We start from the raw sequence: 10,989 nt of genomic DNA on the forward strand, positions 1-10,989 counted from the left end.
CATATGGCGTGCGGTGGCAGCGCACTTCCTGGGGCTCCCTGGGCTGGGTACCTGGAGGGGGCAAGCTGCGCCTCTGCGCCTCCCTGCCCCTGCCCGCAGACCGAGGGGGAAGAGGGCGCCGGAGGGATTGGAAGCTGCCCCCGGGTCGGCCTCGAGGTGGACCTGCTGAAGGGGTTGGGGCTGAGAAAAGCCGGGGGTGTACGCGGGCTCCCCAGCGGGCCCTGTGGGGGCGGGGTCAGGACGGCAAACCGTTTTATTGCTTAACTCAGTGGGTTGTGAGTTGCGAGCGGAGGTGGGCTTGAGTCTGCGTCCTGCGCCTCCGAACGCTGCTCATTCCTGGGAGAAGGCGGATTTAGGCAACTTGAGTTGAGGGGCTTCAGAGCAGGGGGTTGTCCCGGGGATGTTTAGGGTCACGGGGATCCCTGCTTAAGCCACCGAGCCGTGTCCCAGTCCCCGTGTACCCGGTGCGCACTCCCCCCCGGAGCTAGGCTCGCAGCTGGCGATGGGACTCCGGCACAGTGGCCAGTGGCAGGAAGAGGTCAGAAACCACTCTTTGGGTGGGGGGGGGAGGGCGCCCCAACACTGCCTTTGCTTCCTGCCTGCGCGGTGAGGTCTTGCCCCAGGCGGCCACGTACCCTCAACACCCCTCTCTCCCTCCTCCCCCTGCTGCCGGCTCCCATCCGGTCCCTTCTCGTTTCATCCCTCTTCGCCCCACCCCCATCCCCCCATCCCCTGCTGATCTGGGAATGGGGCGGGGGGGCGGGGGGGCAGGATGGCGCGTCCCTCTGGATAGTGCGGTTAGGGCTGGGCTTGAGGGAGAACGCTCATGTCCAAAAATGGTAACATTCATTCCCTTTTTTAAACTTAAAAGGGGGGGAGTTTAGGGAGCCGACTGAAGTTTTTTTTTCAGCCAAAGGCATCCTGTATTAGCTCACTCAGGAATCCTAAGCCCTTTTACTCACTTCATCAGACAAGCAGAGGTAATTTAAAACACACACACAAAGGGCTTCCTCAAAGTCAGTCGACCTGACACCCAGGCAGGCTTTCGCTGGGCCCAGCCCTATGCGACATCCCCCCGTCCCCCAGCTTTGAGCTAATTGGAAATACAGCCATTACTTAAGACCACCCCTTCTCTTCCTCTCTACTCGCCCTGGGAGAGCTGGGGAGAGCCGTGACAGCACCCCACTCACCCCCTTATATCCGGGGACAATTGGGTGATTGGTGGAGCAGAGAAGGGAATGGGTAACAGAAATTCCCGTGGGGGCAAGGCGGGGGGGGGGGGCTCTTTTTAAATTTCAGGGTGAAGTCTTCCTTCTTGAGAATAGATTTTTAACTTGGACAGGAGCGATGAGATTAGGATGGTGGATGTCTTGGGTTCATCCATGGGGAGTAGAAGAGAAGGAAACTCTTATTTACTGAGTACCTACTTACTGTAAGCCTGGGAGGGGTGGGAGTGACAGGACTGCCCAAGAATGAGAAATGAGGTCCTTTTAAGGACTGTGGGAGGACTAAGTTCCTGGGAAGCACAAACTCTTGTTTCCTCAGCACTGACCAGGGGACCTGCACAATGGTGTTCAGTATTGTCAAATGAATGAATGAACATATTAAATATAGTTGGGAAGAAAAATTATATAGTACCTTTCTCTCTCTCTCTCTCTCTCTCTCTCTCTCTCTCTCTCTCTTCATAAAACTCTGGCCTGGGTGGTGTGGAAACAGAGTGGTCTGGGAAATTTGGTAATCTACTGGGCAAACTCAACAGTTCCAAAAGCTGGCATTGGTTGATGTGTGCCAGGCATTGTTCTAATCTAGTCACGTATATTGTTCCAGTTGTTACTCCCAGCAGCTCTGTGAGCCGGGCACACGTGAGGATGAGGGAATGAGGGGCCGAGGGGGAAGCTAACCAGCCCAGAGTCCCAGGCTGGGGTGGGGTGGGGCTGGGATGCAACCATGTTCGAGGCTGGCAGCTTCGTCTTCCCTGTCCCTCGTTGGTTAAGGGAGGCAGGAAAGCTGGGCCTGGCATCCAGATCCTGCCGGGATCTCTGGACCAAGGGGAGCCAATGCCTGCTTTGGTGGGATTGATGGGAGGGAGCAGCTGGACAGCACAAGCTTTGGGCTGGACTCAGAAAATCTGGTCCCAAGTTTTTTTCTGCCATAAGTTTGTTTTGCCTCCATTCCCTCCTCTAGATTTCACCTAGTTCCCAGTGGGATATAAAGTGGTTTTACCTGTGGAGAATCAGACTTAGTGTAATTGGTTGCTTTTGACACGCTCCCTGCTGACCCTGGGAAGCAAGCGTTGGGTGGGACCAGAGCTGACAAATGGACAGAGTCTGCCCATTCCAGAGGGAGGCAGGAGAGTGGGGGGTGGGCTGGGAGGACACGGTGCAGTGGGACACAAAGGCCTCCGGCGGGGAGGCAAAAGACCCTGTTTTTAGCCCTGGTGCAACCACGACTATTTGTGAGACTTTGGGCAAGTCTCTCAGCTTTTAGTAGCTCATTCAATGAATACTTTTGGAGCACCAACTCCGTGCAGATAGAGCGCTGAACAAGACATACAGGTGCCTGGCCCCTCCATTCTGTTTTCTCTGTAAAGGGGCTGAATTCCTGCCCTGCTAACACCCTGGGGCTCCTACAGGGATTGGATTAAATGACGCGGAAGGAAGTCCTTCCCCTGAATGGTGAGGCCTGTTGCTCATGCAGGTAGAAGTCTGCACAGGTAGGAGGCATGACTCAAGACCTGTGGCAGGTGGGCCGTGGCTTGTCCCTTCTTCAAAGAATGCTTCAGTGCAGAGCTCATCAGGCTGCACTCCTTGGCTTCAGACCCAAAATGCAGTGGGTCAGAGATGTTCGCTGGCTTTCACAGTCTTCCTGACTTCAAGGCTGAGCCGCCAAAGCTACTTCCCTAGGGACAGCAGGTCTGAACGCCTATCCTTTTGGGTTGGCCATAGTCCCCATGGATCTTGCCCATGCCCTTACATGTATGTGTGTGTGGGTGTCAGGCAGGCTGGATAGATCATAGACCAGTGGTTCTCAACCTTGGCTGCGCATTAGAATCACCTGGGAATCTTTAAAATTCTGATTTCTGGGCCTCATCCTCCGGAAATTCTGTTTCTTTGTTATGGGGTAGGGCCACAACATTAGTAACAAAGAAACAGAATTTCTGGAGGATGAGGCCCAGAAATCAGGATTTTAAAAAGATTCCCAGGTGATTCTAATGTGCAGCCAAGGTTGAGAACCACTGTCATAGACTTGGAGTAGCATCCTGACTCTACACTTTCAGGCTTTTGACTTTGGGCAAGTCACTTAACCTCTGTCAGCCTTTTATTTATATAAAAGGAGCTAAGCTCGTCTGGTGTGGGTCAGTGGTTGAGCATCCACCTGTGCACTTAAGAGGTCGCTGGATCGATTCCCCGTCAGGGTACATGCCCGAGTTGTGGGCTCAATCCCTAGTAGGGGGTGTGCAGGAGGCAGCCGGTCAATGTTTCTCTCTCAATGTTTCATTCTCTCTCTCCCTCTCACCACCCCTCCTCTAAAATTAATAAAAATATTTTTTTTAAAAAGGAGCTAAGACCTGTCCTTGTGCCCTCCCAACCCCACCCTGCCGCTGCCCCAGGTTGATGGGAGAAGGTATGTAAAATAGCAGCTCTTGTGGTTCTCTCTTCCTTCTTCAATCCTGGAGGCCCTGGTTGAATGTGTATTTCCACAGGTGCCAGCCCTGGTTATTTTTGTGTTTTTTTTTTTTAAACATGTAGGAGTTTAATCAATATTTGTTGAGCTAATGGATGTTGAAACAGGCAGGTGTAAGAACATAGTTGTAAATGGGCCCAGATCCCGATTCTGCACCCCCGTGGAGCCAGGTTGTTAAACCCAGCCGCGGGAAGAGAGGCCGCCCTGTTTACACTTCCTTCTGGACTGCATGACCCGCACAGGAGCTAACCGTTCAGTGGGGAGGAGCAGACATCTGCCTGCCTTGAAGGTTAGGACTCCTGCAGCCAGAGCGGTGTCTGGCAGACATAAAACCTGAGAGAAGAGAGCATTGGCCCTGGCGTCTGTCCTCATGCCCCTCACACTTCTGACTCCTGCTGGCTTCCCCCCTGACCAGTGTCCATGGGACAGGGACCCAGCCTGCCCTGTTCTCTGCCGAATCCCAAGTGCCGAGCACAGAGACAGGTCTGTTAGCGGTGGTCAGGAAAGATCGCTGAGTAATTGGAAAATGGTGTCATGCTTGCCTCTGAACCCTGGGCTGGGGGTGGAGATGGGGATGAAATGCTTTACATTCCAGATACACCACCCCATCCTGGGGCTGTGTCTGGCTCCATGCTCTGGGCACATTGGCTTCAAATCTAGGTGATCTCGAACTGTGTGATCTACCTGACGACCCCAACGGGGAAATGGAGGTCATCATTCCTGCCTGATGTAGTTGAGTTAAGCCAAGTAACGTACACAGGGAGTGTAGCATAGCACCTGGCAGATAGCCAGTGCTCAATAAATGTTAACAGTTCTGAGGAATCAGAATTTTTATGGCCTTTACCCAATATGCTTTGAGGTAGGTGTAATATAGAAACTCGTCATAGAAGGAGCCCAGGCTGCCTAGGAATGAGTGGGAGTTGTGTCATCCTTGACCTCTGACCCTGTAGTCAGCTCTGGCTCATTCAGTGTCACTTGACCTCTGATTGCTCAGCTCCTTCCCTGTAGAATGCTGTAAAATTCCTGTTCAGCCTTTCCCTCCTTCCTAGGTATATAGGACGAAGAGGTGCACGTTAAAGTGCTTGTTTGCTTGTTATAGGACAGGCAAAATGACCTCAAAATAGGAATTGCCTCTAAACGAAACAACCTGGGGGTGTCTGCAAGCCCTACTGTTACATAGCTGGGGCAGTCTTTGCCCTCCCCTCCTTGCCCACCTCCCAGCAGCTTACCCAGCCCCTGCTTTGCTTCAGGACCTGTTGCAGCTGTTCTCTTGCCAGAGCTTGTCCACCTGAGTGCATTGAGAACAGGTGCCCACTGGTTGGAGTGATTGACAAAGCCTGAAGGAGAGAGTAGGGGGGCTGGAGCATCAGGCCTGTGGGGACCACCTGAGCTGCTAAGACAGACAGGTGTGAGAAGGCCTGAGCGCTCTGTGAACCAGACTTTCCAGTTTTGAGGAATGATGGGACCTTGAGGGGCCGTCAGGGTCACTGGGGATGGACTTTAGGAGGAAGAGACTAGCAGGCTCCTGCAGGACCCGTGGTCACCAGCCTTTTCAAATGGAAGAGGAAGAAACTCATTTCCGTTCTTGAGGAGGAGCTGGAGGCTGTTCCCAGTGGGGTGGGCGTGGGAGGAGGCCCTGACCCATGAGCCCTTCCTGGCGGGGTAGTTCTGAGTGTGAGGAGGTCAGACCAATGAATGTCCTGTAGTTTGGGGTTTGTGGTTGGGATTTGGGCCCCCCCCTCTTTCCATCTTCTTGAGGAAGAGCTGGGGCTGGGCACCTGGCCAGTGGCCACAAACCATAAATTTGGCTTGAGGACTTGTCACACAAGACCTGGTGCCTCCTCTGTGTCTGGAGCCAGGGTGGGGCAGCATGAGCCTGAGCCATGACCCTAGTCCCGACCTGTCACTGTGTGTCTCCGGGAAAGAGCTGGAAGTGACTCCGTTCCTCCCCCTAGTTCCTTAATAGTGTAGGAATGTTGGTAGTTTCTTGTGGATCAGTCAATGAGCGATGATTGAACCCCTCTTAAGTATCAGATGCTGTGCTCACGTGAGGTCATGGAAATCATGGTTTAGGTGGAGAGGGGACTTGAACGACACAGAAAATGACAACAGGCTGCGTCAATGATGGCCAGAGCGTGGCCAAGGCAAATGCCATGCTCACTGCAGGGCAGGAGCCAGACCTGCGGCCTGTGGTGGCGGCGAAGGTGAAGGGCTGGTGGCGTTTGAGCTTTATCGCCAAGGAAGGGCAGGATTGAAGTTCCTTCCGGGAAGCCTCTGCTTTCCCTGGGAGCCAGGCCGTGGTGTGTGTGTGTGTGTGTGTGTGTGTGTGTGTGTGTGTGTGTAAGGAGGGTAGGACGGGAAGGGAGAGGAGAGAGCAAGGGCAACTGCCTGCTGGGGAACACCCCTCCTATTGTTCTCACTCCTTGTCCTTCTTTCTTATTCTGTTTGTTTCTCCCAGAGCTGACCTCTCACCTTTCTGAGAGGCCAGGCTGTTTGCACAGCTCACAGGTGGGGTCCCGGAGCCTCACACCTCTGTGCAGGTGTTGTTGGGACCATTCCAGCCAGTTAACCCCACCTGTGACCACCCAGTGCTTTCCTGGGATCTGGTATTTGGCCGAGAGGCTGTGGTCTGAGGGCACCTTCCCCACTGCCCTGCTGTTATTCCCTCGGAGTATGGTCATCTCTGGGACGGGCTCATGAGCTGGGCTTATCAAGGACACTAGAGCAGTCCTGGGGCCCACCAAATCCCCAGAGGGGTCATGCCTAAGAGGCCTCGGGCAGAGGAGACCCCCTTAACCTGGTTCTTTAGTCCTGGCCAGACTGGGTCACCCCAGTCGGACTCATGATTCAGCCCAGGGTTCTGTTTCCATCAGCTCAGGTGCCGGCATCCTGCTAAGTATGAATTGTCCACACTTGGCCCTGATGGAGGCAAGGAGCCTTGGGATTGGCAGGGGGAGGAGACCCAGCAAACCAGGGCTCAGAGCCACGCTGGAAGCCCACATTCTCTTAACAGGTCCTTAGGCTGAGCATCAAGTCCCAGAATCCTTTCTTCTCAGCAGGTGGGAGGTGAATGTATGGAAAAGACCGGTCCGATGCTCTCTGTCCTCTCATGTCCTCTGCTCCTGTCCTGTCCTGGCTGGGGATTATCTGGCAGGATCTCAGTGTGTGGGACACCAGGAGTGCAATGTAGTAATGCGTATGCCCCAAAGCTATGGTCCCACCCTACCCCTTGTGTGCCCCATTCAGCCGCCAATTGGCAGCATTGGTTACAGAGGGGATGGGTGGGAGTGACAAGGCCCTAGTCCAGCTCCAGTCCCTCCTAGACAAATCAGCAAAAATTGTGGCAGTCCCTTGGGCAGGGTCATCTTCCCAGAGCTAGGAGCAGGACTGGATTTTTTTTTTTAAGTTAAAAAAAATTTCTTATAATAACGATAGCTTCTCACGCTTTCTGAGCACATGCTAAGGATCAGGCACTGTCCTCAGGACTCTACATGCATTACCACATCTAATCACATGCATTAACACATAAGGTGCCTTTTATGGTATAATTACATCTCAAAAAGCCCTCAGAAAGTGCTAAGTAGCATAAAGAAGAAAGTGCCGATTGCCTGTCTTCCCACCTCCCAGCGGCAAGAGCCCGCACAGGAGTTTCAGATGCCCTCTGCCACCCTGTCCCTCTTCCTCTCATTCCTGCGTCTCCCTTTCTCTCCCCTCACTGTCTACTCCAAGGCCAGGGATCTGGGTTTGTGGTGAGTGAGGTGGGGGAGATAGAAGAGGAAAATAATCAAGAAGGGCAGCTTTCATAAAGAGTGTGATGTGGCCCTTTTCTTGGAAATTGCTTAAGGATAGATCATCAGAGGGCTGGGGTTGGGAGGAGAGGTGGCCTTCCTCATTTCCCCATGGACCTGCGTCTGTAAACCCTGTTGGCCTGGGATTGCTTTTCACCTGTGCCATCCCCAGGGTTAACAAGGTGGGGGTCCAAGAGGGGTAACTTTCCCCAGAGTCTGAGCATGGGGAGGGCCAGGGTCCTCCCCCAGGAGGCAGCTGCACCACTCTTGGGTTGCTTAGCAATAGTGGGAAAAGGTGACTTAGCCCACTACAGAGGTAGGGGGAAGAATAAAAGGCAGCCAGAGAAGGAGGTGGGAAGTAGATGCAGAGGATGCGGTTACCCTGGAAACCGCATGCTTGGTCCTTGGCTACAGTGGGCTACTGGGCTGGGATCCACTCTTCATTGGGAGGTTGCAGGGTCCTCCCGGGCCTGTCACCCACAGTGTCGGCGAATGGAGGACAGAAGAACCCTCTTGTGTGTGAGCTGTGTTCTGTTGGCAGCCACATTTAACATTCCCAACAGCCTTGTAAGGTATGTGGGATGATCGCACTTGATAGATGAAGATTCTGAGCTTAGAGATATGAAGGGACAGCCTCACAGCCGCACAGCAGGAAAGGGCTGGTGATGAAGGTGCTGGTACCCTGGGTTCCTAAAGGAAACCTCTCATTTTGATTTAAAGCATCTCACCGGCCCAAGATCCAGGAGGTAACGTTTACACTGTTCACCTCCTGGGAAGAGAAGAGAAGGTAGGAGAAGGAGGGCTGAAAGGAGAATTACTTTTTTTATATCAACCAGCCAACCAAACAGTATTTATTAAAAACGTCTCAGTTCTCCAAATAAGTAATAAGACTAATAGTTCACACTGATTGAAGGTTGCCTGGTTTGGAGTACTTCAATCTGGTCAGCAACCCTTTGAGGAAGGTTATTTTTCTTGTTATAGACGGGAAATGGAGGCTCAGAGAGGTTAAGTAACTTGCCTCAGGTTCACCAGCCAGTAAGCCAGGTGCGGAATGAGCCCAGATAGATTGATCTTGGAATTCATCTATTAACCAGAAGTACAGACACAGCCTTTGCTTTAACTGAGAGACAAGAATGTATAAATGAAGTAAAAAGGAAGAACTCAAGATGGTGTATAATCAAGTGCTCATGAAATTCAGCATTTTTAACATTTATGCTTTCACATATGGTTTTCTTTCCATTAATCACCATGAGCCAACTTGTGAGGTCCTATCCCCATTTCACAGACAGGGCTAGTGAGGCTCAGAAGGGTAAGTGACTTGACCAAGTCTCACAGCCTGAATGGGGTAGAGTTGGTTTGGAACCCAGGTCCCTGAGTGGAAGGTCTGTGAGGCTACCGGGGTGGGCATGGGTCTTTCTGAAGTTCCTCTTTCTGGTTGAAAAGGTAGTAGAGGATTGTAGTTGTATTTCTTTCCACTTCCAGTAGAAGGAGTAACTGTCAGGAATAGACTCAGGTCCCCTGAACCTAGAGGACCCCACGGGTCCCCCTTGGCCCACGTTGAGCTGATCTCTGCTTTTACGACTGACTTCCCTGCTTTAAGATTCAGTCATGTCCCCCTGCCTCTCTGCTGCTCCAATTCCTTCAGCGTTACCTGCTCCTGTTGGTCCTTTTGGTCACTAGGACAACCAAACAGGATTTATGGAACCAGGTAGCTGAGGCTCAGTGCTGTTTTGTTTATATAAGCCTGTGCATGTGAAACCCAAAGTTAGGGTTTCTTGTTTAAGCCTTGAGACTGTTAAGGAAGTTGGTGAGGGGAGGCTTGGGGGCTTAGGTTGGGGTAAGCAGTTTTGGCTTTACGCTTTGTGGGCCAGGCCAGAGAGAAGACAGTACCCTTCCTGACCCCCCAGTTTTGAACCTTTGCCCCCAGGGTCTAAGTCCAAGGCCCCAACTAGTTCAGCGGAGGGTGCAGCAGAGTAGCTATCACTGGGGGAAGGGAGCCTTTCCCATGAGCTGCCTCCTCTCTCCCTTATCTTTCCTGTTTTTTGGGGTGGCTGGTGCTATGGGGCTGGGCAGGGGGTGGTCACAGGCCTGTGAGTTGAGACCAGGCCAGGGCTTGCAGGGGAGCATTTTTATGGGCCTGAAGATTTATTTTTTAAAAGCCATCTCTAAAGCCGATGATAACTGATGGGCGTAGAACCGAGTTGTGCACAGCTCTATTTTCAAATCATCTGTAGGTGAAATGACACCGGGGGAGGGAACGGCGAGGTGGGTGGCCTCCTGCAGGCGGGTCTCCTAATGGAACTTGGCTTTCCATCTGGGAAGAGAGGCGGCAAGTCTTGCATGGGTGGGAGGGGGCTTGCTGCAGTCAGACTCCCTCTTTTCTCCTGTTCCAAGTCCTCACACCATGAAGCAGGTTCCCTACCATCCCCAGTGTGAGGGCCTGGGGTGGGGGGTAGGGGAGGGCAGCAGCTATTGCCAAGGTCCTGCTGTCTTGACCTCTGTGTCTGTCTGGGTCTGTGTGTGTGTGTGTGTGTGTGTGTGTATGTGTTGTCTGGGTCTGTAAGTGTGTGTGTGTGTGAACGTGTGTGTCTGGGTCTGTGAGTGAGTGTGTGTGTCTGTGTGTGTGTGAGAGTGTGTGTGTGTGTCGGGGTGTGTGAGTGTGTGTGTGTGTGTGGGTGTGAGAGTGTGTGTGTGTGTGTGGGTGTGAGAGTGTGTGTGTGTGTGTGGGTGTGAGAGTGTGTGTGTGTGTGTGGGTGTGAGAGTGTGTGTGTGTGTGTGGGTGTGAGAGTGTGTGTGTGTGTGTGGGTGTGAGAGTGTGTGTGTGTGTGTGGGTGTGAGAGTGTGTGTGTGTGTGTGGGTGTGAGAGTGTGTGTGTGTGTGTGGGTGTGAGAGTGTGTGTGTGTGTGTGGGTGTGAGAGTGTGTGTGTGTGTGTGGGTGTGAGAGTGTGTGTGTGTGTGTGGGTGTGAGAGTGTGTGTGTGTGTGTGGGTGTGAGAGTGTGTGTGTGTGTGTGGGTGTGAGAGTGTGTGTGTGTGTGTGTCTGGGTCTGTGAGTGAGTGTGTGTGTCTGTGTGAGTGTGTGTGTGTTGCTCGGAGAAGCCCCTCTGTTGTTTTTGGCCACTGCCGTGACTTTGGCAGAGGAGTGGCTCCCCTTCAGACACCACGGACATCCTCCAGATAATGCCTAATGGCACTTTCCAGTCGAGTTCCCAATATTTCGGAAAGGCCTTTCTTTCCAGGAACCCAAAGTGCTTTTGCAGACTTTGCCCTGGGAGCCGGAGGAGGCAGCACACGAATGCTGCTTTCCTGGAGCGGGGGAAGCAGGGCCAGACCCCCGGTTTCCTGCCCTTCATCTCACAGCTGAGACTGTGATTTTCACTCGCACGAAGCCCTGAGGCCTCTCTTTAGAAATTGGGATAATTTCCCAAACTTTAACCCCAATGAAAGACGCCTATTTTTTTTTTAAAGTTAAGCAATAGTAAATTTGGAGGTTTGTTGTATATAATCAGCTTTTTAAAA

General features: G+C 52.6%; 1 protein-coding gene across 1 annotated transcript in view; it reads left to right on the forward strand.

Moving 5' to 3' along the window:
* ACTN1 (actinin alpha 1) overlaps window positions 1–10,989 on the forward strand; it is a 99,663-nt gene that overhangs the window by 603 nt on the left and 88,071 nt on the right. The gene's annotated exons all lie outside the window — the stretch shown is intronic.

The sequence above is a fragment of the Myotis davidii genome, unplaced genomic scaffold, assembly GCF_000327345.1.
Source record: "Myotis davidii unplaced genomic scaffold, ASM32734v1 scaffold17, whole genome shotgun sequence".
NCBI classification, from domain to species: Eukaryota; Metazoa; Chordata; class Mammalia; order Chiroptera; family Vespertilionidae; genus Myotis; species Myotis davidii.